Source organism: Furipterus horrens, unplaced genomic scaffold (genome assembly GCF_987537825.1).
Source record: "Furipterus horrens unplaced genomic scaffold, mFurHor1.1.pri manual_scaffold_2, whole genome shotgun sequence".
NCBI lineage: Eukaryota > Metazoa > Chordata > Mammalia > Chiroptera > Furipteridae > Furipterus > Furipterus horrens.
In genome coordinates, this window is record NW_028327172.1 from 42102691 (window position 1) to 42128407 (window position 25717).

Sequence of the window (25717 nt, forward strand, 5' to 3'; positions counted from 1 at the left end):
CACCAGTGTAACAAAACCGTATTGGAGAAGGGAGAGTGAACAGGAAAACATTCAATTATTTTTAAAGCCCAGTTTCCTTAAAACTGTAAAAGTAATATATGCACGTTAAAAAAAATTTTTTTTTTTCTTCAGGAGAGTGCTTCCTTTCTACCCCAAACTCCTGAGCCTGCCTCTGGAGAGAACCAAGACTCCTTTGTGTGTTTTTAGAAGGTTTCTACCGTAATAAGTGTGTGTGTGTGTGTTTAACAGAATGGTGAATGGGACTATTTTTTTTTTTTTTTTGAGCATTGAAGAACGCTGGCTGATATCTTTATTGCTTTGGGGTAAGGGGGTGCTCAGGAGCTCTTGGTGGGACGGCCCCGCTGCCTCTTCACCATCACTGGCTTCTGGCTGCACAGGATGGCGCTGGCCCTGCGGATGGCGGCCATGCGCAGATCTGGGCGGTACTTGTTATTGCGGATCATGTGCGGGATGCTGCTCAGGGTGGCCCGGGCATTCTTGTTGATGGTGGTCCGCACGTAAGGGGTGGCCGGCTTTTGTTGGCTGGATCTCTGCTTCATGACGACTACCACGCCTTTGCTGTAGGCTGTTGGCTTCACGTCCACCGTCTTGCGGTGAATCAGCCCGTTGTAGCGAAAGGAGTTGCGGGCCTTCAGGTTATTGGGTTCGGTGCTGTACGTCTGCTTGTTCCTCTTGATAGGAAGCTGGAGCAGTTCCGGATGACCATTCATTGCAGGTGGGCAGACATGGCAGCAGCTCCTCTCTGAATGGGATTTCTGATATCTCAATATTTTGACAAAAGCTCTAAGCTTAGACAACACATATACCCAAAGGATTACTTAAAATTTGACTGAACAGATCCTTTGACCCTCAACCTAACATCCTCCTTCAGTCTATAGAAATCAAGTCTAAAACGTCTATGGAAGTTTAAAGCACAGGGGATAAGTGCTGTAGTTTTCTACGTGTATGTTTGTGTATGTGTATATGTGTGTGTGTGGAGTGGGGGTGCCAAGAAAACCACCCAGAGTGATTGGGAATCTGGTATTTTTCTTGTGGAGAAAGGGGTAGGAAATTGCAGAAACTTATATCCCATGCAATCCCAATGCAGCTACCAGAGCAAAGGGTGATGAGAGAGTTCTTGGAAGAGCTTGACATGTGACAGAGTCTGCGGTCTCCTTTCCACCTATATAAATTCAAGTGGGGAGGCTGACCAGAGCAGCCCTCAAGTTAGAGCAAGGAGACAAGGCAGCAGTGGGGTAGTCTGCATGCTGAGCGCTTGATGTGAGACTGTTTTTGCCTCTACAAGTGACCAGAATCTACAGGATCTGCTTGAGATATCATGGTAGGCATGGTATGAAAGAGACATTCAATACAGAAAGTGTGAAGACTGTGGTTGGAAAGAAAGCTGAGACCTGTTACTCCCTCAGTTCATTCAATAAACCATTACAAGTGTATTTATAGGCAACAATGCAAAAGACACAAAGAAATATGATACATTGTTTTCTTTCCCACCTAGCAAAGTATCTTTTCTTATCAACTTGCAGAGAACTAACTTCTGGGTAGTTCCAGGGAGTCATTTAAGTATAGGGTTCCTCTTTGCATTCTTTTTAAACTTTTTAAATAATTTATTTATTTTTAGAAGGGAGGGAGAGAGGGAGAGAAACATTGATATTAGAGAGGACATTGATCAGTTGCCACCAGGTCTGGGCTGTAATCCAGGCATGTGCCCCGACCAGGAATCAAACTGATGACCTTTCACTTTGTGGAAGGATGCCCAACCAACTGAGCCACATCGGTCAGGGCTTCGCTGCATTCTGAATGGAGGGTAAGTGCCTGAAGGCAGGTGGGGGTCAGGGTACACCAGCCTCACATGGGTTCCTGTGCTGCTTGGCAATTTTTCTGCTTTTCTCTAGTTAGCTTGCTCTATCTGTCCTAAAACTTTGTGAATCTCCTCATATCTCTGACTCTTCTGTCCCCACACCACCCAGTTTCATTTAAGGATTTTGCCTTCTATGTCACAGATAATTTATGAGCCATTAGCTAGAAATGTTGCTCTTTGTTATAACAAATTAAAAGCCTACTTGCTTCTGTAGCCATCTCTCCCTTTTCTGTTACATTCTAACAGCCACAGCAAACTCTTATACAGCACCATACAGTAAACATCTACTCTTACACTATTTTACAGACAATGAAACTCAGGTACAGAGAGGTTAAGTCATTTGCTTAAGGTGGCACAACTAGCAGTGGTGGAGTCTAGTTCAGAAAAAAGAAGTTTCTCTTTCGACCAAGAGCTAAGAATTTTATATTACTCTCTATCCCTTCCCACTCATTCTACTCAGGGATCACTATATTACTTATCTTTCTCCCTTTGTTAATATTAAGTTCTGCTGTGAGTGGAAACTACAAATAACAGTAGCTTTGAACCAGGTCAACACTTACTTTCCCCCCAACAGATGTGTAGCCCATCCAGGACTTGTAAGACAACACTACGATCACCATGGACCCAGGCTCCTTTTATTTTGCCCACCGGATAAAGTAGCTTTCTCCTCGTAGCTCATGCTCCAGTTGGAACATCTACATGCCAGTCAATAGAAAGAAGGAACAGGTGGAAGAAGGGCAGGCCCCTCTCTTTTAAGGATACTACCTGGATGTCACACACATTTTTGCCTTTATTTCTGTTACTAAACAGGGGCTGGCCTGGAGCAGGTCTGCCTCAGGCAGGCCTGTAGTGTGTGGGTTCTTGATTTCATGTAGGAAAGGTTTCACAACATGAGTCCAGGTGATTCTGAGAGTACATATATTAAAGCTGGGGACAGTGAAACAAAACAAGGACTTAGGGTAGAAGAAGCAATAGTAGAGCCTGTGTGGGGCTGCTTTGACTCCCTAGTAATGTTATATGAAAGAAGGGAGCCAAGGTGGGGCTGCATTAGCTCACTTGGAAATGAAAGTCAGAGACAAAAGTGGGCCAAGTTGGAGCTGCTTTTAGCTCACTGGGAAGGCAGAGAAAAAGGGGGCCTTGGAGACAGGATCATGTGGTAAGCCCAGGTTGTGCTGCCACTGCCTGCTGCTCTCCTGGTTGCAAGTATCATGGGGACCCTTAGAGTTTAGGAGGAAGTAAAAGGGGGCATGGGCGTGCTCTAGAGCAAGCCTGTACCCCAGTGTTTGTCTTGAGGGTTTTTTATCTCTCTTTTGTGGATAAAAATCTTAGGGGAGGGTTTCAGCAGAATACTCATTAGCTTTCCATGTGCATTTTAAATATGCCGATGCATCTAAATGAGCATATGGGGTGGGGAGGTTTTGGGATAATTCTTTGGTCTGCTTTATTGTTTTACTTTTATCTTGGGTCTGTCTGGCTCTAATGGGTTTTTGTTATTTGTTCCCTTGACTTCATCTGTCCTTGGGTTTGGCTGGCACAAATGGCACCAATTAGGTCTCTGTTTTCTATTTTCCAGACCAGGGTGATTTAAGCTAAGTATTCTCTGGTTAGGGAGGAGAGGTGTAAACCATTTGCTCTTGAGTGTCCTTGGTTGGGGAAGATAAGGTCTTGCAATTCACTAGTTGGCTGTAAGTTGTTCAAATTGTTTGGCTTTGTTTAAGTTTCTTGTCTCAGTTTCCCTATTCCACTTGCCCAGGAATTTTCCTAGCTTCTTACTATCCTGTCACATTTCCATGGCCAGAACTTGATTGCATTATTTTAATGAGCTGCCAGGGAAATGGAGAAGTGCAATTTTTGTGCCAGAGGTGGTTTACTCAGCCAAAATTCAGTTTCAACTACCATAGACTATGGGAGAATGCCTATTTAGAGGACAATAACAGTTTCAGCTTGAAAATCCAATTGACATTCCATCTTTTAAATTAAAAAGGACAATCTTTGATTTATGCTAATAGACTAAAACTCTCTCATACTTTCTGGTACATTAACAAATATAATTTCATCACTTTGGCAGTAAGTTAATCTCATTCTCTATTAAAATTTTTGAAAGGCTTAATTTTTTACATTAATTGCCACCTAATCTCATCCTCTCCATTTATAGCCAATATATAGCCTCAGATTCTAATTCAGCAAATTAAAATAATGTAATATTGTTAAATTTACTTTTTTAAAGTTATGCAGTATGGGCATTTAATCAATTGCTTTATACTGGGGATATTTTACTTACCACACTTTAAAAAGAGAGGACATGTTATTAAAATATCAGAAGCATGATATCTTTTTAGTTTTATAAGGTTATTACAGTCTACAAAGATTTATTATTCAATTTATTTTTTAAATTATATTGTTTCTATTATGCTATTACAGTTGTTCAAAATTTCCCATTTTGCCTCCCTCCACCCAGCATCTCAAAATAGCTGTCTCCAGTTCTTCACCTATTTGTCCTTTGAAACACTCTAATTTCGTCTTGACCCCACCATCTACCAGGAAGCTAAGGCAACTATGACAGCCACGTGAACAGATCAGATGGATACTTTCAGTCTTTCTCTTCAGGATCTGCCAGAGGAATTGGACACATTTGATAATTCCCTAGGTCTTCAAGTGCTCTCTTCTTTCATTTTTGGCTTTCCTCCTTTTTTTTTTTTTTTTTTTTTTTTTTTGTCTGTTTCTTCTCAGCTCCTTTGCTGTTCCTTCTCCACTTCCTGTCCAGATCTTCAGGAAGCCAAGCTGAGTTGCAGGTGCTGCAAACATGGGCTTTTCACTCATTTTATTTAACAAAAAAAATTTTATTGCAGTTTTTCCATTACCTGTTAACCCCCTTCACTTACTTTGATTTAACCTGAGGGATGGGAGGACTTAGGTTTCACAAACTACTTGCTAACCCAGCCTAGCATCAGTGCAGGGTCCAAGGTGAAAGGAAAGTAACCCAGACTGATAATAAGCAAAATCATGTTTCTGCTCTCAGCTTCAAATAGCACCCAGAGCTCTAGATCCTACTTGTGACACTCTGTCCCCAGTCTTGCCCTCCTTTAGGATGGTCTCCCTGGCTTTATGCATTTCTCTGTAGACCGCCAAGCTCTGACATCACTGTTGCAGGAACACAAATCTCTGGGTAGGGGCATTCTCATGCTCCTCTGCCCACGTGTCGTCCCATGACCCAGGAGATGATGAGCTAATCTTGTCTCCGCCTTCGGCTTTAGGCTGTTAAGGCCACTGAGTCATGGAATCCTGGGAACAGCGAGTTCTGTTGTGTACTCCATCTGCCTCCTTGTTAATAAAGTCTTAAAATGAAGCTGGCATTGAGGATTAGTGGGTCTGCTTTGCTTCCCTGATAGATGCTTGCTAAACCATGAGTTACCCTGGCTGTATTTTAAATATTAATGATACTTTGTAAGAATTCTTTCACTTGTAAAATTCTCCTATTGTTGGCTGGAATGTCACACCCCCTGTTCTAGTAACTTTTGAAATCCTAATAAAAGGAGGATAAGGCTTCCTGCTCTCCGCTGAGCCACAGTCCTCTGTCCGTTACTGGCCAATCATCCTGCTTGCTGGATTTATCTCGGTGTCCGAGATCATAATCAACACTTCATATCACCAACTTGTAACACACTTGCAGTTTGCCTTGGTAGGGTTCTCTCTTAACCAAGGCAGCTAATTTTAGTGTTTATCACATAAAAGTATAATATAAGCAAGTCCCCTGTCTATCACAAGAACATGTGGAGGAGGAACAAACCTCCTCTGTCCTCAAGGTTTCTCTGGATGATCTAATAATCAAATAGACATGAGACAGATTTGCAAGAGAAAGTAACCAAATTTAATACATATATGTATGGGAACCCCGCATACAAGAGAGAGTCAGAGACCCCACATGCAGGAGAGGCAGACAGAAAGGGTGATTGAGGTATATAAGACACCCCGAGCTAAGGATGAGGTAATGCACTTTAAGGGTTCCAAAGGGACTTTGCAGGATGATAAGAAGAGCAGATGTTTAGTAAATAAAAGTTTTCCCTGCTATATAGGTTATCTTTGATATCTCTTATGGGTAAGGCCTTTAATTCTTCTAGGCAGTTAAGTGTGTGGGGGGGGGGGGCGGGGGCAGAAGTTTCTCCTGAGCATGTGGCTAAAGTTGCCTTTAGCTCACAACAATCTACATACCACAGAGGCAGATTTGAGGTGATTCTTTCTGGACCTCCACAGACATATCCCATAACTGGGCCTTTGCCTGCTTGGCTCAGAACTATACTTTTTGGTATTTCCTTTATCTTTTTGGTCTCCCTTGAATTTAAGTCAAGAAGAAAACACATTACTTTAATGCAATGGCTTTGTTCTTTTTCTTTTTCTGAAAAAGTATATATATTTTTTCTATTCCTCCTTGTGACATTGTCAGAGATGTTACCGGTAGCCAATAATAGATTTTCTTTGCTTTTTACCTGTCTGCTTTAACTTTCATGGATAAAGCAGACACTTTAACCCATGAACCACTCAAAGAGACTTTGGAGTTGCTGGGGCCAATGTCTGTAGGCCCGGCCTCATTCCTGAACTGGCTGCTTTCCAAGTCCTGGGCAGCTGAGCTGTGTGGGAGGGCAGGTGACCTTCTAGAACTTGCCGGGCTTGTCCTATCTTTTCTGTTGAAATTTAATTTGTCCCTCTCACCACTTTTTTGGATGCAAAATAGTTAAGTTCTAATTTTTATTTGTTGCAGTCATAGATTTAATCCACACAGTCTGGAGTGTGTGTGTGTGTGTGTGTGTGTGTGTGTGTGTGTGTGTGTGTATTACAAAATCAGATTCTGGAGCTGGGCTGTAATATCTCAGCAGCTAAAAAGAGGGGAAGGAAATGTGGAAGGACAAAAAAATATTAATCAGACCATCACAACATGACCCCAAGACAAGTATTATTATTATCCTCAGTTCTCAGGAAACAGGCTTAGGGAGATTAAGACTTGACCAAAGTCATTGAACCAGTGGGTAATGGAATCAAGGCTTGGGATTTGCTTTCACGTTGTCCAAACCCTGGCCATGCTCTCAGTGATTCCAGTGCATTTCCTCTTTCTGTCCAGGTTCCATTTTGAAAATCTTGCTAGTCATGCAGGCCTAGAAGATGTTAGGTTATGGAGATGCTGTATGAACCTCTCAGATACTATTCCTCTCAGAGGACATTATTGCAAAGGTGGGAAGCGTGTGTGACACTACAATGCCGACCACTAACAGAAGGAGGAAGTTTAAAACAAATAAACAGAAAGGTCTTTTCTCTATTCCTTGCCTGGGTAAGAAGACAGCTGGGGATGTAAAAATATGGTCTGATTCCTTAGCTTAAGGATGGGGCTTTGGTTTTCTGTCCCTGGATGCACGGAACCCTGTCACTCTACTATGAAGACATAAATGAGGAGACTGGATGGGAAGTCGGTGATCTGAAGAAAGTTAATTGGCAAAAGGTTGATTCATTAGGGAAATAGTAACATAACAGGACAATTTTTAATTTACAGGACTATGACTCTGTTTCCATACCTGTATATTAGTCAAGATGAGTAACACTAGTTGCTTTAAGAAACAGTCCTAATGTGAATCTATAATAATCACAAAATAAAAAGATTAATTAAAAAAAAGAAACAATCCTGGAATATCAGTGACAATACAACACAGGTTTATTTTTGGCTGTTAGTGTGTAATGTGGGTCTGTGGTGAAAGAGGAGGGAGGGGAGAGAAGAGATCATGCAGATGATCCCAGCTTGGAAGCAGACTTTATGCACCAGGCCTGAGAGTAGTGTCCATTGCTTCTGCCCAGATTCCCTCGGCAGGAAGTGGGGCAAGGATGCCTGAGACATCTAGTTTAGCTGTGAGCCAAGGTAGGAAAGGAGAACAGGGATCTTGGAGAGCACTGTAGCCTCCTTCACAATGTGTAATTCTTTAGTGCCAAGTCTAATTAAACATATGCTGATGTTTCATCTCTGCAGTCTCCCACCTGCAGTGTCTGACCCATAGAAGCTCAGAGGATGTGCTGAAATGTGGAGTGACTTAATGCTAGAGCTTGGAAAAGAACTCAGGCTCTCTTATTTTTACTTTGGTGTTCTCTTACCACTTGCATTTACCTGGCCCAAACTGTTAAAAAAAGGTCACTGTGTTCATGTTCAAGTCAGTGTAGGCTGAGGTTCTCAAGAAAGGCTTTAGGAGCCCTGGCCGGCTGGTTCAGTTGGTTGGCGTGTCATCCCTAGTAAGCCAAGGTTGCAGGTTTGATCCCCAGTCAGGGTACATACAGGAACAAACTAATGAATGTAAAAATAAGTGAAACAACAAAATTGATGTTTCTTTGCCTCTCTCTTTCCCTTCCTCTCTCTCTAAAATGAAAAAAATAAAATAAAAATAAAAATAAATGTAAAAGACTTTGGGGAAGGCAGTACCTGTCTGGGCACTATAAGATGCAAAGGATTTAGACACATCAAGCAGAGAGCCACACACTCCAAGCAAGTTTGCAAAGATAGAGTTGGGCTCAGACAATGAGCATATTTATTTACTTCAATTTATATCCTTTTATTAACAAATATTTTTTAAAAAAAGGTAACATGTTCACATGGTTCAAAAGGTGCAAATTAATATGAGTGAAACAAAATATCTCTTCCATTCTTATTTCCTCCACACCTATCCCCACCCAAGTTTCCTTTCCCAGAGGCAAACATTATTACCAGTTTCTTGGGTATCTTTCCAGAGATCTTCTTTGAATATAAAAATAAGTACTCAGTCCCCAGTTGGGACACTTATAAGAGTCAACCAATGAATGCATAAACAAGTGGAACAGCCTAGACTGATTGGCTCAGTTGGCTGGGCATTGTCTTGCAAAGCAAATGGTTGCCAGTTTGATTCCCAGTCAGGGCACATGTCTGGGTTGTGGGTTTGGTCTCTGGTTGGGGTGTGTATGAAAAGCAATGGATCGATGTTTCTCTCCCCTCTCTTTACCCCTCCCTTCTCCTCTCTCTAAAAATAAAAAAGAATAAGAACAACAAATCAATGTTTGTCTTGTGCTCGCTCTCCCCTCTTCCTCTCTCTCTCTAAAAATTAATCAATAAAAATTGTTTAAAAAACAAGTGAAGGGAACTTGGTTGTCCACAAAGTGATGAGGAAGATCTGTTGCCTATTGTGGGATCTTTTTTTGCTAAACTTGAGCCAGAACCAGGAATCCCTGCCTTCCCAGGTGAACTCAGCACAGCCACCACTTCACATACTTTTTAATATGCTGATTAATTCCAGGTTTATTTATATCTCCATTTCTGCCTGTGAGCTCAGACATCTCTAACTGAACTATGTCCAAAATGGGACTTATGATCTTGCTTCCTGAATTTGGCACTGCTCCAGTCTTCCTAGCAGAGGATTAGGACTCTCAATCTACATAATTCTTCATATCAGAAATGTGGAGTCACCTTTGACATTTCATCTCCTTTTATCCCTAAATTTTATTTATCATCACGTTGTGTTTATTCCTGTCCCAAATCTACCCTTAAGCCTGCTGCAGCTGACACCCTCTGCAGCAATTGCCTTAGCTGAAGCCACTATCGTCTCTAGCTTAGATTGATCAGATCCTCACTGGTGTTCCACTTGCCCCCAACCCCATGGTCTATTTCCCATTCTTGCTCTGAGTCTCTTTCCTCCTCCACTCCCACCCCAGCCACTCTTCTGTTTGTGCTCAGTCACATGGTTTGGGGTACTCTGAACACCCTGTCCCTCTGTGCATTTGTACATGTGTGGGGGTTCCTTCTTCAAATCACTTCCTATCCTTTTGAAACAAGTGGAATAACATGTTCCTAAAAATGGCTCCATCAAGTGAAGGCCTGCTGGAACAAATTGCTTCATTGAGTTAAGCCCTGCCAGAACTATGGGGGTCATCAGTAGGTATTAATAAAGCAATGGTCCAGGAACTACCCTGACTTTTTTTGAGGCTGTTTTTCAGATCTAAAGCCAAGTCATCATTCACAGGAACTAACTCAATACCTGATTGGGAAAGTCCCTTCCTGAATTCCATAGTAATGTTACAGGGTGAAAGAAGGTCAGCCCCCAAATTTGGGGGGTGGGACTCAGTGGAGCATAGCCATTTTTCCTAAGAGACTCCTTTGCATACCTATGGTGGGTAGCTAGTGTATTAGTTATACAAATTGCTATAGCCTTTCAAGGTGCCAAGAAGATGGGAGGGATTTTGACGATGGAATGGTCATGAAAGACCTTATGGGGCCTGTGCAAATTTCTGCTAATGGCCAGAACTGGTTACCATGCCCACTGCATCTCAGGCCAAGGTCAGGGATTTAAAAATAAGGCAGTTGCCATTAAGAGAAAAGGCCATGTGGTCCGAGAGAAGGGAAGAGCCTTTATGCAGTTTGTAAGGATAATTCAGCCATGCAGCCTAGGCTAGTAAGAAAGCCGCCTGCTGCTGCTTTAATCATGCTGACTTCAGCAGACTCCAAAGCCTGGACTTTTGGACTTTTGGAACTCAGGACAAGGAGAAAGGACTCTGTTAAAACCTGGACTTTATCATGATCCAGTGCAATATGGCGTGTGTTTTCCTGGACTGTTACAGGGAGTCTGATGACATCGTACCCCAGATCCTGAAGAAGACAGCTGACAGATAAGGAATGGGGAACTTCTGGACATGGTTTTGGCTTATAGCCTTTTGGGAAGCAAGGGAAGTGCTGGGCCTTGTGGGAGAGCAGGGTCTGAGCAGGATTGCTTACAGCGCCCCCCGCCCCCAAGATTGGAATATTGTAACTGAAGACCTGTTTTTCACAACACTAATTTTTGGGTTTTACACCACGGTGCTATGTGAAAGAACCCCCTTTTGCTCGGTAACAGTTTGTACTGTACAGTCCCAGAATGCTTTCCTTCACTGACATATACCTGGACATCAGTGTTTCTAAAAGGAAAAGTCTGCTAACCTACTGCCTGAATTGATTAGCCCCAGCCACTTCCATGTCCCCAAGCCATAAAAACCCCTAAGCCCCACATTCAGGGTGCAGAACCTGGGGCCTTGTCTCAGTGTTCTCACCCTCTGCAGGGCCTCAATAAATCTGCCTTTGCTTTTATCAGTGTCCCTGGTCTAAATTCTTTTATTTCAGGAGACAAGAATCCAAACTCATTGGTAACACTTTGACCTTCTGGAAAACTCTACTTGTCCTTCAAATCTCAGCCCAAATGCCTCTTTTGTGCTTCTGTTTCCTGCATGCGAACCCTCATACCCCCATTTCGGTGATTTCATGCATAAGCTCATTTCATGTTGTTTGAACACAGAGATGAATTTGTGGGGTTAGGACTAAGGAGGGAAGGGCCTATGTATGCTGTGCTGGATCTGGAAGAAAGACAGAACAGGAGAGCATCAGTACTAGGGCCTGGGCTGGGTGTCAGGCCTGTGGGGTGCTGGGTCTGAGCAGCACTTGGCCTGTGTGGCTGGACTGTGATGTGATGGAGGACTTGTCTGTGTGGGAGAGGGAGTGAGATGACACAGATGTGTGTGGCATGGTATTGGGGGGCCAGCAGATGTGAGCTCCAAGTGGTGGTGGGTGGGCTGTCCTGTGATGGATTCTGATCTCAGACCAGAGTTCCTGGGATACGATCAAATGTCCAGCAGAGCACACACTCCCCCATGAGACTAGGCACAGCCGTGGCCACATCTGAAGCGGCAACTGGGGAGCAAAGGCCAAACAAAATGGAGAGCCTTGGTGACTGGAGTCCTCTATCTTAGTCTCTCTGGAGATCAGGAGGAGTGGAAAGGTAGATGAGGGCACCAGATGGAACCTGCCTGGCTCTTGAGGAGCCAAAAGTCTCAAAATCCCACTCTTATGTCCACTGGGCTCTGAGTAACGGTCTCTAGTTATTGAGATGCAGGGTTTTGCTTTAGGTCACTGAGGGATCCTGATCACTGGGGCCTGGTTGAGGGGCCCTGGTCTCAGAGTTATGAGTGTAGATTCTGGTCATTGAGTGGCCTGGGTATGGATTCGGGTCACTGAGGAGGCCTCAATGACAGGTCCTAGTCACTGTGGGACTTGAGTGAGGGGTTCTGGTCATTGAAGCCCAAGTGAAGGTTTTGCATCATTCTGGGGCCTAAGAAAGAGGCCTGGTCACTGGGGGCATGACCTAGGGTCCCTTGTCACTGAGGAGCTTGAGGGAGAGGCCCAGGTCACTGGGTGGTGGGATCGGGGGCTGAGTGAGGTTTCTTATCTCTGAAGCACCTAACCTGGGGGGCATGGTGGCTAAAGGACTGGAGCAGGGGCCTTGTATCACTGGAGTCTGAGTGCAGGTCCCTGGTCAAGGCCTCTGTACTAATCCTGAGCTGAAGTGCATGGGAAAGGTTTCTCTGGCTCCCTCTCTGTCATGGCTCCCAACAGCCAGCAGATGGCACTGTGGCTTCACACATAGCCTGGAATCCGAGCTGGGCAGCTGGCCGCAGTCCTTGGGGTGGAGGTCCTCAGCTGAGACAGGCTCAGGTGCAGGTTCCACCAGCTGTGCGAGCTGCAGGTGGGGAAGGTGGGTTGTTAGGTGGACCCTAACCAAGCTCCTTGGGATGATGCAAGGCAGATCCCCTGGAGGCAGAGAACTTGGTGCTGTGTGTGGGTCAGGAGTCCTGGGTCTGTTCCAACCCCAGAGCCAGGACAGGCTTGACCAATAGCTTTGGAGCTCAGAGTAAACTCTATTCCAAATCTTGCCTAACACACCCAGATACACTTTCACCTCTTGGGTGTCACAGCTTCCCTGTCAACAGACCTAAGACAAAAAAGATCTACCTTGAACATTAGAACTGTTGTTTCCCAGAACATTCCGTGTCCTGTGATGCCCAGACAAAATCAGAGTCTGGAACCTGTCAACGGACAGACTTTGTCACAGCTCAGTACTAGTTGATACCTTACATCCGAGGACCTGGTCATATTCCAGAACCAAGTCACATCTAGGGCCTTGTCATATCCCGGATACAGTCACAGAGCAGGGCTCTGTCATCCCTTGAATAAAGGCACATCCCAGGATCCTGTCACCCTTCATGTACAGAGCAACTCAAGGCCTGTCCTGTCAGTCGTCATACACTTCACTTCCCGGGGTCTTGTCACAGCCCATGCTTGGCTGTGAAAGTGTCTGGAATGTGACAGCTGGGCTGCGACAGTATTGAGTACATAACCATGCCCTGAACTGTGCCTGGATATGAGTGATGGCAGGACCCTGGGCTGTGACTTTGTCCATGGTATGCAGTAACTGGTCCCAAACTTGCCCCTGTGAGTTTGGCCACCATCAACAGGTATTCACTATTCATAACAATCGTGTTGCCAAGTGCTGTGGGGCACCCAGTGTGCATAAAGCGGCGCTTCTGCAACCATCTGTACTGAAAGACTGACTCTTTTTCCTAAATTTCCACTTTGGATCCATTGCATTGCTAGAAAAAAAAGACAAACAAAATAGGAGCCCATGTTTAAAAAGTTGTTTTGGAATAATTTTAGATTTATAGAAAAGTTGCAAAGAGAGAGAGAGAGAGAGTTGCTGTGTAGTTTTCATCCAGTTTCCCCTACTGTTAACACCTTAGATAACTCAGATACATTTGCCCAACTGACATAGTAACTTTGGTACAGTACTAGTAACTAAACTATGGACTCTTGAATTTCAGCAGTTTTCCTGCTAATGCCATTTTTCTGTTTCAGGATCCAATCCAGAATCCCACACTGTCGTCGGCAGCCGTCCGTCTCGAGAGACGATGGTGTAGCTTCTCAAGAGTCTATCTGCACCGCCGAGAATGGCTGTGCAGTCCGACTCGGGAGTGACATGGTATCTGTCTCCTCCCGTGTTGAATCGACATCATGCGATGACGCTGAAGCTACAGAGCCTGGGCAGGGTAATATGGAGGGTCTGCTGTTGCCCATGCAGCAGACCCCCCCTCTCTTCGCAGCTGAAGGGTCCAAGGGAAAGACGGAGTCGATACAGCTTGGGTTCAGGTGCGCCGCAGGAGTTGCCGGTGTTGACTACAACGTCAAACCGCCTTAGGGACTCCGGCTCCGGATTTTCTGTCGGGGTTTACTCCCTTAGCCTTTCCCCTGAAGAGGTATGCCGCAAGGCAGCGGAGGTTTTTTGGAGTCAGAGTTTTCCTTCTCTGATGTACCCTGACTGGAAGATCGAACCAGCGACACTTAGCTCGCAGGCCGACGCTCAATCCACTGAGCTAAACCAGCCAGGGCCACCACACTGTACTTAGTGCAATTTTTATTATTAGATTCAAAATGGTGTATAAATAGTCTGTCAAATTGGTATAAAAGTTTCTAAGCACTTACTCTTCATTTCTGAACTTACCTAACATGGGCTGGTCACTAATGGTTTGTGGGCCAGCACTGGTCCATAGGCCACGCCCTGAACAGCACTGGTATAAAGAATAATCGCCATATTTACGGTGGTGCAGCAGGGGTAGTGAGAGGGGTGGGAGGTGACTGCATGAGCAACTAGAGCAGGGGTACAGAGGAAGGAAACAGGGTAGCCCTATGGGAGGGCCTCAGATCTGGCCTGTGTGGAATAAATAGTGGGAATGGGAAGCTTTGGGAAAGAAGTACCACAGCATACCCAGTGAGGCTGTGACTCTGCATTTGTGTGCATTGTGCTGAACTTCATTGTAAATAACTGCAACCACCAGCAGGTCCTGACGACTAGGGATGAGCTCATTGAACTATTCTGATGTCTGACTGGATAGGTGAGGACCTGACAATGTTGTGTCTGGGCCCATAGATTCCAAGGTCAGACCAGAGCTCTGCCAGTCCAAGGACCTTGGTGAGTGGGAGTGGTCTTAGGAAGACTTAGGTCTATGATCACACACCAGGGGCCCAGGGATGACAAACTCCCCAAAAGGGAGAAGAAATCAGGGCAAGGTGGGTGCCCTGGGCTTCAGGGCTCCCCTTTCTCCTGACCATGTTGTGATCTGGGCCCCCAGCAAATAGGTAATGTAAGTATTTTAAGCCTTAATCTTCCCATCTATGAGTGGGGTAAATAATGCCACCACAGAGAAGATTCTGAGGAGGAAATGAGAATCATGGAAGCACTGTCATGACACCTGGCATGGAGCAGAGGCTCCCCTTTCCTGCTCAGGACAGCCAGCTAGAGCCATCAGTTTCCTTGTGTTTACCTCCTTCTTGTCCTCTAGGAGCTGGAATTGAGGTTCCAGTAGGATTTGTCTGGCCTAGGTCCCATTGCATCCCATATTCTGCCAGTCTCCTCCTCTTTGCAGTCAGACCCACTGATCTTTCAGGTGTCAGGAGGAAGCCTCGGGGGCCCTCTCTAAGCCTTCCCTCCATTACTTCTAAGATGCACAGGCAGCTGCTAAGCACTTTCCACACTTCATCATCATTGCTTATCGATTATGTGTGCAGGAATGGCAGAAACTCTGTCTCTCTTAGTCTCTACTCGATTTCCAACTCCCAGCAAGTGCCTGCCCCCTAGTTAACATTTAACAAATATCTGTTGAATGAATAATTGGGAGGAAAATATGTAATTTCTTTCTTTAATAATCTTAAGTGTAGTTAACAGAGTAATACAGAATGTACAGACAAGTGTCAAAATAATTGTTGCTTGGAACTGAATAGATTGCCTGGATAAAGATGGCCCTGATGAACATGAATTTAATACACCATAAAGGGCCCTGGCTGGTATGGCTCAGTGTATTGAGTGCCAGCCAGTGAACCAAAGTATCGCCGGTTCAATTCCCAGTCAGGGCACATGCCTGGGTTGCAGGCCAGGTCCCAGTTTGGAGGCACATGAGAAGCAACCACACATTGATGTTTCTCTCCCTCTCTCCCTCCCTTCCCCTCTCTCTAAAAATAAATAAGTAAAATCCTTAAAAAATACACCATAAATGTAGAATAAAAAATTATTGGTATATGAAGAAACTTATTCTGTATGTAGTCTTAGAAAATTGGTATCAAAGAAAAAATAATCTAGATCTTTTTCTCACATTGTATACCAAGAACTTTCCAGATGGACTAAAGAAACTAAAAGACCTGGTTGCACCAAACTATCAAATCTCTGGAAGGAAGTGATTTTTTATCTTAGAAGCAATAGAAGCAGTCAAAAAGGGAAAGGTTAACTGGCTTACTATAGAAGTATTAAAAAAAAAAAGGTAACCCAAATAAAAAAGCATACAACCTAGGGAAATACGCAGGCAGCTGTAGCCAGAACTTCCAAAGACTGATTTTAGAAGCATACACTGAGGCCCCAACTAATAAACAGGGAGAGGATAAGATCGGATGGCTTTCAAAAGAGGTCCATGGCAGTCAAAAGACTCAGGAAAATTTCACAGGTGAGGTGGAGTGTGGGCTTGTTCTTGTATAGATGGAGGGAGCAGATGTCACATATTTGGGTGACATTTCCTGCTCACTAGCCTCTCCTGGCCCCTCTCTGATTTTGCAGGGCTTTTGAAGCCTAGAGCAGGCCATCATCCTTACTGTCACTCTGGCTGCCAATACCCGTCTATAGTGAGAACAACTTTATTCATGGAAACAAACCACCATGGAACCTCGGGGAGGTCTAGCAGAGCGGTGTTTTGGAAGGAGAACTCTATGGCGGTGGGGCAGGGAGCTGGCCAAGCACTTTGGCTTTCCTCATCCCCCCCTCCCCCCTCCCCCCTGAACCTTGTAGTTTTCTGACTTAAACAATAGCTGCCTGCCCACCCTTGTCTCCAACTCTTTCATGAGGCCAAGCTGTTTCCTTTTTCTCAACTTTCCCAGAAATGTGGACACAACTTTCTTTAATTTCTCTGAGCACAATTCAAACTGGCATTTTCATTTGAGTCTTTTCTTTTTATAACTTACCGGTAATATGTTTTAAAAAAATTAAGCAAGCCATACATATTCATTGGGGAAAGTATAGATATAGTTGGCATTTCTGAAAGATTTTCCTAAGAACAGAGAGAAATAGAAGACGTGAACAGTTCACCAACAGTCAAATTTCCAAGCACAGTGTGCAGACCCCACAATAAGGAGACTCTGTCTGGACACAAGGCTTACTGGACACCTGGGTTGGTTTCCCCTGCTCCAAGTTCCAGACCTGGCTGGGTCTGGGCACCTGGCTTCCTTTCACATCAGAGAGGTCTTCTGACATCATGGTGACCTTCGAGCCACAAAAACAAGATTTATATTTGCAACTCCTCCCTGCTTGGCCTCCCACTCAGCTCTCTTTCTGGTCTAAGGAGCATGACTCATCCTCAGCTGAGAGCAGCAGCCATTCTCAATTTTTTCTCCTCCCACCCCAGGCGATGGATGACATCCATATTCATACACACCTCAAAGGTTGAACCTAATTTTATTTAAACCCAGAAAGATTTTTGCAGGAAATGAAAACCAGTGGTAAAAATAACTAGTATGTCTCAATGCAGTATGGTGATTTGAAATTGTCACGGCTGTTGGTGTGCTAGCGATCTGTGCACTCCTGGCTGCGGCATGTGTGGCACAGGCTTTGGAGAAGCAATTCTTGAATTTGGCTGTGATGCCAGCCTTCCTCTCCAAAATTAGTGAGGGGAACATTATTGTTGGGATAACCTCAGTAGTGGTCATCACTAAGCCTCATGCATGTCTTTTTATAGCAATTATGTTTTGTTGTATGTCTATTTTCCCAGTTAAACTTTGTCTGTTGCTATATACCTAGTGCCCAGAGCAGTACCTCACCTTGATCAAAGGACAGTGATTAAATGAATGAGCCCATGGACTCATTTTGCTGTGAAACCTGCATGCCTTTTTCTCTGATTCTAAGAAATCTTGCTTTCTTGGGGATGGTTAGTCACAGTTTCCTATATGCGACCCACCAGTTTCTCCCATATACATATTTACTTTGGATTCTGTACAGTTCCCAGAGAATTTGGGGTAAAAGTGGAAGTTGGTTTGTTTATCTGTTCCTGTCTCCTTGGCCTGTGCTACCAACAGTCCTCTGCTCTTACATTTTCTAAATTTAGTTTGCGTTCTCTTAGAGTCTTTTTTATTTTTGGCTTGTTTGCACTAGTCTAGCATCCCAGCCTTGATATCTGAGCCCTGTTTCCTGGGCTTCTCACGCACATTTTGTCTTTTCCAGTCATCAGGAGCCTTTGAGATATGCTCAAGAGCTTTATTTATAAGGTGAGATTTCTCTAAACTTCTCTTCCCCTAGGTGACTTTTCACCTAGAATTTGACTCTGAAAGTATATTTATGCCTTATCCACTTCTTTTATAATCACTCAGAGCAAGTAGCCCAGGGCTAGATACATATAAGGCCCATCTCCTTTGTAGTCTGTATCACACTTTTTATTAAGTAAATAACCATGTAATTTGTCTAACATCTGTGTCTCTCATTTGGAGGTAAATTCTCAAGGACAAGGATTCTGACTATTTTACTCACTGCTGCATCCCTAGCACTTAGCACAGGGCCCACTACACAGTAGAGCTCAATAAAGATGTGTGATAAGAATGAATGAGTTCTGGATGGGTAGCTCAGCTGGTTAGAGCATCATCCCAATATGCCAAAGTTGTAGGTTCAATCCCTGGTCAGGGCACATACAAGAATAAACCAATGAATGCGTAAATAAGTGGAACAACAAATCTCTCTTCTCCCCTCCTCCCCAAATCAATAAGTAACATTAATAAAAAAAGAGTGAATGAATGAGTAGACTGAATGATTGACCCATTATGATTTTGAGAAACAGGGCATGGCTTTGTTTCTCTGAAAGGAAACCTTAATGTTAAAGCCTCTGCTTGTGAAAGGAAGAAGCAGGCCTTGGGGAAGTTGGTGACCGAGAGCAGTGGTTAATGCTTAAGTGGACCCTGTGGGCAGCCCAGTTTGGGACAGAATGGAGGAAACAAACAGCTCTGGGAGGGCTGGGAATGGGGGTGGGGATGGTGAGTCACAGTTTCCTATATGCGACCCACCTATTTCTCCCATTATCATATTTACTTTGGATCCTGTACTGTTCCCAGAGGATTTGGGATAAAAGTGGAAATTGATTTGTTTATCTGTTATACTATTCATGTGGATTAATGTGTGGCAGCAACATTTCAAAGAAGTTATTGCTAATTACTCCTGATACTTGTGGGCTGGGCCAGGATGGCCAAAACTGGCCTTTTGGGGGGAACATTTCATGAAATTGCACCAATTATCCTGGCAGGCCCATACCTCCTCATGAGACCTGGGCACAGCTGTGGCCCCTGTCTGGACAAGAGGCCCAGGGACAAAGTAGGAGGCAGAAATCCTGGGGCAGCTTCTCTAGGGACCAGCGGAAGCACAGGGTAGACCAGTGACCCAAAAGGACTGCTGAGCTCTTGTTATGCTCAGTAAACCTTAATTAAAGACTTTCAGTCTCAGAGCCCTGAGTGATGAGCGCCAGGTCCCTGAGGGAATGGATCTGGATCAAGACCGTTAAAAGTCTAAACATGTTAAAGATTATGGTTGGTCTCCACGTGTCAGTCAAAGTAAAAACAGTTAAACCACAAAAGAAGTACAGGAAGGTCAATACAGTTCAGGTTTATCCCATGATGGCCACATTGACGCTTTTCTGAAAATACTGAATTCTTTGAACAAAAACAACAACCCTCACACCTGTCTTCAGTTTTGTTTTGGTGTTTCTGCTTTAGTGATGCCATAGCTCTTTCTTGTCCACTTACTAAAAAATCCAATCCCTGAGGAAGGCGCTAAGGGAGGGCTCTTGTCACCAAGACCTGAGTGAGAACTGGAGAGACCTGAATGAGGGTCCCTGGATCACTGATAGTGCCCAGGATGGGCTCTGGCCAGTGAGCATTCTAAAAAAGATGGCTGGGTCATTGAGGACCCAAGGAAATGTCCTGATTGCTGAGGGGTCTGAGTCAGGGGCCCTGAGTGCTGAGGGGCTTCAGGGACTTCTGGTCACCAAAGCTGAAGGAAAGGCTCTCACCACAAATTCTTGAGTGTGGTCCATGGGTCCTAAGTGAGAATTTCTGCTCCCTGAGAGGACCAAGGGGGATGTTTGCATCACAGAGTTAGGGACATTAACTTCTGAGGGGATTCATGGCAGAGGTCCTGGCTTTGAGAGGTTTGGAGAAAGGGCTCTAACCAATGAGACGTGACTGAATGTCTTTGGTCAACAGGAAATATAAATAAGGGGCTGCCTCCATCAACTCTGAGCTGATGTAGGTGGGGGGAAATGGCCCATGGTGGGGTCCAGTAGCTGAAATTCCAGGGCCAGATTAAACTATATTTGCCCTTTGATTCCTCTTTTCCCTTCCTTCCAGCCTGACCTGCAAATTTTATAGTCACCAGTAGGTGGCACTGCAGCTTCACACGAAGAAGGGGCTGCTGGCTTGGTTCCCAAGGTGGGGTCCAGGTGCCAGCCAGGTGACACATGGGAGAGGAAATTAGTAGCCCCTTTGACCAGACTCCCTGGTGGCAGGGAGGAACCAGGCTCGGATGGCCAAAGCAGACTTCCTAAACACAGGCCACCTAGAGGTTGAATCTTGTTATCACTGGATCAACTAGTTCTAACTGCCGTGTAACTTTTTGTGTTTGATTCATTCATACATTCATTTGTTCAGCAAATGTACATTCACACCTGATAGAATTTGTGCTATACACTGAGGAATCAAGGGTGATTAAACAAGGTCACTGTTGTTGAGAAGTCCATAGTCTTGGAGGTGAAGCATTATTATTAAAAAAATTACAATAAATATGATGAAGATTGTTTGCACAGGATGTGTACATGCCATGGGAGTCAGAAAGGGAATGAAATAATTTGGGGACATTGTGGATATGGGAGAAGAAAAATGTGACATTGATGCAGGGTCTCAAAATGTGAACAGGGACTCTGTGAGGCAAAAATGAGAAACTGTATTTGGAGCAGAAGCAAAAGTGTGAGTAGGGATGTGGGATGTGTGAAAGAGCCTGTTGTGTTGAGGGACCTTTGTGAGGTCCAAAATGTCTAGGGTACAGGAAACGGGGTGCGGGTGGGCTGGGAGGATGGTGGGAGGTAGGAGTGACAGATATATTGGGCAAGGTCATTAAGAACCTTACAATCCATATTTAGGGATCTGGTCATGGTCCTTTAACAGATGAAGAATCAGCAGGATTTTCAAGATGGCAGATGAAATATTCAGGTTTCTGATTAATTACTCTGGTAGCCCAGGTGTGGGGTGGATTAGAGGGGGAAGAGACTGCAGGCAGGAACCAATGTAGGCAACCAGGTTAGAATCTATGAGTGGTACGTAAAGAAGGGAGATAGGGAGGAGAAAAGAGATTTGAGGGGTATTTAGGAGAGAAAATCAATAGGACTTTTTGCTAAAATAGTTGTGAGAGGTAAGGAAGAATGAAGAATTTAGGAAAACAAATGTTAGCATTTACTAAGCATTAACATTTGTAATACTTTAGCTCACTAATCCTAACAGCACTCTGTAAGGTAGGAATTGCTTCTCTCATTTTCAGATGGGGAGACAGGAGCTCACAGAGGCTATGTGGTTTGCTGAAGTTCACACAGCTAGTTCTGTCCCCCACCTACCTTCCTATTTTCAGGTTTATCCCTCTCCTGAGCATTTCCCACACTGCCACCTTCCTTTCGATTCTCTGATAGCCCTCTACTGTGTATAAAATAAAATAAAGTCCAAGCACTTCACAGTTGCACACAAAGTCCTTGTCTGTACAGTTGCTGCCATCCTCAGCCTTTCCCCATTCAAAAGATCAGGCAGACAGGGTGGTGGCAAGTCCTCAAAGGGCTCCCCTTTATTGCCTACATGTACTTGTATGTGTGGTCTGCTGGTGATGCACATACTGGTGCTTCTGAATCATAATATCACCCTCTTCCACCAGACTCTAAGCTCCTTTGACAGGAGGGCCCTTCCGAAAGATATTCATTATAGTTCTCTGTAACAACAAATATACCATGAATACAGGATTGATTAAATAAAATGCAATTAAGCATTACTTATAATGAAATATTCTGCAGTCATTAAAATGAATGAGAGCTCATGCTACCCTCCCTCCAATCCCACCTGGCATCTGTTGACAGAGGTTGAGAAGACCCAAGCCTGCTTTGCAGAAACCTCTGCACAGGACTCAGCCACCAGACAGACACGGATAAGAAGATGATTCATATAGCCTGGAAGATGGGCGTATTATTGCTCATAATTATACTTTAATGATCATTCTCAAAATGCTGACTTCCTGCCACCAAGATTCTTTTACTCTCCAGTCGGGGACATTTGTACAAGGGGGCTAGTAGGGGAACTCACTTTAAATGCCATATGGCTCCAGCAGCAAAGGCGTCTGGGAAATATTGGACTCTCTGTTTAACTCTCTGCAGCCTCAGGCTTGGCTGACTACCCAGAATGCTGCTCAAAGATAAATGTCATGCCTCCACTAAGATTAATCAATGTGTAGAGTGAGATAACTGCTTGATGTTATCTGTTAATTTAGGAATGCATTGTTCTTTCTGGTGGTCTCCATGACTACCCACCATGTGGTTTTACTATTAACCTCTTACAAAAAGGGATCCTGTCCTGGGAAGGAGGTGGATTCTTCCAGATGGGCCACCACTGAGAGAAGCTACTTTGCCCGTGTAAGACAGTTTCTCCTATTAAAGCTCTTATGAATTTGAATCAGGCTTGTGTCAGTTCTTCAGAATCAATCCTGAATCCAGACTTCAGGGGCTTTCCCCCAACAGCATTGTGATAATAAATCCGTTAGAATGGACACTGTTCATTTCACATTTCTCATGACACAGCAGAAAGTGGGGAAAGGGGTCCTAGTGTTGATTAGTATGACTCATCTAGACTGCTATTGAAGAAAGTGCTTTTCTCCCACTCCCAATGGTTTTATTTCACAAGGAGGGAGCTTCTCTAGAGTGACACCCTTGGTCTCTCTCCTCAGAAGAGAAGACAATGACTTGGTCTAAGGACAAATTTTAGAGGAACAAACTGAGCATATTGGTTCCGCTCCTCCATTTCGCTCTTTGCAAGGCAGGCTGACCACCAAAACATGTCCTCTGTAAGATGTTTTAAGGGGACTTGCTCCAGTGTGGAGACCTCAGTTTTCCAAAGTGATCCATGACTGGGTGGGTGAACCTCTCTCTATTTCTGGGGTTCATTATTAGAAAGTTCATTTATCTAATGGTATATGCCACCTTCTCCAAAATTAACTTAAAAAATTATTATTTATTTGTTTATTTATTTATTTATATTTTTAGAGAGAGGGAAAAAGAGAGAGGGAGAGAAACACCACTGTGTGGTTGCCTCTCACTTGCGCCCCCAACTGGGGACCTGACGTGCAGCCTAGTCATGTGCCCTGACTGGGAATCAAACCATTGACACTTGGCTCGCAGGCCGATGCTTAATCCACTGAGCCACAGCAGCCAGGGCTTCCAAAATTAGCTTTATCAGTAATAAAAATAATACTTTGATTTCTATCTTTTAATTGCTTTTAAACTCTGGAAAGGAAAAGAGGCAGGTATTTTTTAAGTATATTTTATTGATTATGCTATAACAGTTGTCCCAACTTTTTCCCTTTCTCCCCTCCGTCTGGTACGTCACTTTCCTCCAGCAACCCCCCTGCCCCCCACTTAGTTCATGTCCATGGGTCGTGCATGTTAAGTTCTTCGGCTTCTCCATTTCCTTTACTATTCTTAACTTCCACCTGTCTATTTTGTACCTCTCAATTATGTTTCTTAATCCCTGTACCTTTTCCTCCATTCTCCCCCGCCACCCTCCTTGCTGATAACCCTCCCAATGATCTCCGTATTTATGATTCTGTTTCTGTTCTGGTTATTTGCTTAGTTTGTTTTTGCTTTTGTTTTTTAGATTCAGTTGTTGATAGTTGTGACTCTATTGTCATTTTACTGTTCATAGTTTTGATTTTCTTTTTCTTAAATAAGTCCTTTTAACATTCCATATAATAAAGGCTTGGTGATGATGAACTCCTTTAGCTTTACCTTGTCTGGGAAGCACTTCATCTGCCCTTCCATTCTAAATGATAGCTTTGCTGGATAGAGTAATCTTGGTTGTAGGTCCTTGGTTGTTGTCCCTCTTAGTTATGTATTCATTGGTTGACTCTTATATGTGCCCTGATGGGGGATCAAACCCACAACCTTGGTATATCAGGATGATGCTCTAACCAAATGAGCTACCTGGCTAGGCTCATAGAGTAAAATTTAAAGGGGTCTTCCCTGGATAGGAGAAGTGGGTTGGGTGGAGGGGGAGGGGAACTATAGTTTTCCTTCACAGTCTGTGAGGGGGTGACTCAGTCTCCTTAATCATGGGGTTCAGTATCAAAAAGCCCACTTACTAAACGATATAGCTACATTTGTCCATATCAACATCATCAGTATAGTGTTATTTTTGATCTCTCATTTGCCTTAAAGTTTTGTATTATTTATTAACTGATTCAGAACTTGGGCAGGAAACAGGGTTTCCAACAACTACCAAGGAAAAAGAATAGAACTGCTACTGTTATTAGACAAGCTTCTCTGCCTGCCTTGCCCACAGAGCCTGTGAGACTCATCACAGTTACCACAGTCATCTCATTCCCTCACCCCTGGGTAGCAGCTCATTGGACCTGGCCCAAGGCTATCAGTCATATGCTCATTCTTTTTCTCTCTCAAGAAGTTCATCTAAGACACAGTGACTGTAATCATTTGACAGTAGGCACTTGAGCTGGATTGGGATGGACATTTTCTCTCTATGTGCATTGCTGGTAAGTGGGGACAGAGAGACAGCTTCAGGGGAAGCAGTGTGGAGCTGGCCTACGGAGAAGAGTGGGGCTAAGACATCAGGAGGCCTTTGGGGTCAGAGAGAGAAGGTGGCTCACTGACTTCCCTGTTCTAGTTCCCCAGGCTTCTTCTTGGTGTTGTTCTTAGATTTTGTGAGATGGTCACTTAACTTGAAGTGTATGAGATGGAAGAAATTATACTCACTGGACATGCTGAACAGAGATCACTGTGGTTTTTTCGAAGAACTTCCAAGATAGGTTCATTTGAAGTACAAGCTGAGAAGCCATAGAGTCTGAGCCTGAGTCTGAGTCTGGGTAAAACCAAGACAGGAGAAAAACATGGCATTTTCTGATTATTGTGGAAAGGGAGGGAAGAAAGAGAGTAAGAGTGTGGGGGTGGAATCTGTGACGTTGATGTGACACTTCCCATCGCCAACCATCTAAAACATCAGAGTTTCCACTTCTTGGAATAAGAAATTGTTAATTTTCTCCATGAAAATTGGTGAAGGGGCTGTGCTTGACACCAGACTTGTGCAGAAGAATCAAGGCAGCAAGAGGGAGTGTGGGAGCCTCGAGTGTGTGTGTGTATGTGTGTGTGTGTGTGTGTGTGTGTGTGTGTGGTAGGAGTGTGTCTGAATGTATAGAACTTAGGACTTGAAATGGGGATTAAAACTAATTGTAACCAGGTGGTATCTGGTGATGTTGAATGTGCAGCCTCCCTCACTTCCCCTTTCGGAGGGCAGTGTCCTCTAACCTGTACGAAAACCCAAAAGCTTCAGTCTTATTGCCTCTCAACTCCATCATCTCTGCGGTGCTGTCCTATCATTGTGGCTGTTTTCACCCTGCTCCCAGTTCAGCACATTACCAGCAGAAGCTTCACATGATAGCCCGCTTAATGTCTCTGCAATAAGTCAAAGGTTCTCTCCAGTTCTTTCCCTCTAGTCTTTCCAAAATTACCAACAGCCTAAGTGGTTATATACAAGTTTCTTTACTTGGAGTTGAGGCAATTTCAGAAGGGTAATTCAATGTCAAAGAGGGAAGGATAGAGCACTCCCAACACAGACTTCCTCTTTACTTCTCATAGGGATGGTAGCCACACATCACTACTTGG

At 44.2% G+C, this 25717-nt stretch overlaps 1 pseudogene; it reads right to left on the bottom strand.

Annotated features, from left to right (window-relative positions):
- Positions 1 to 335: 335 nt before the first annotated feature.
- Positions 336 to 748, bottom strand: LOC150018268 (large ribosomal subunit protein eL28 pseudogene; annotated as a pseudogene).
- Positions 749 to 25717: the final 24969 nt, after the last annotated feature.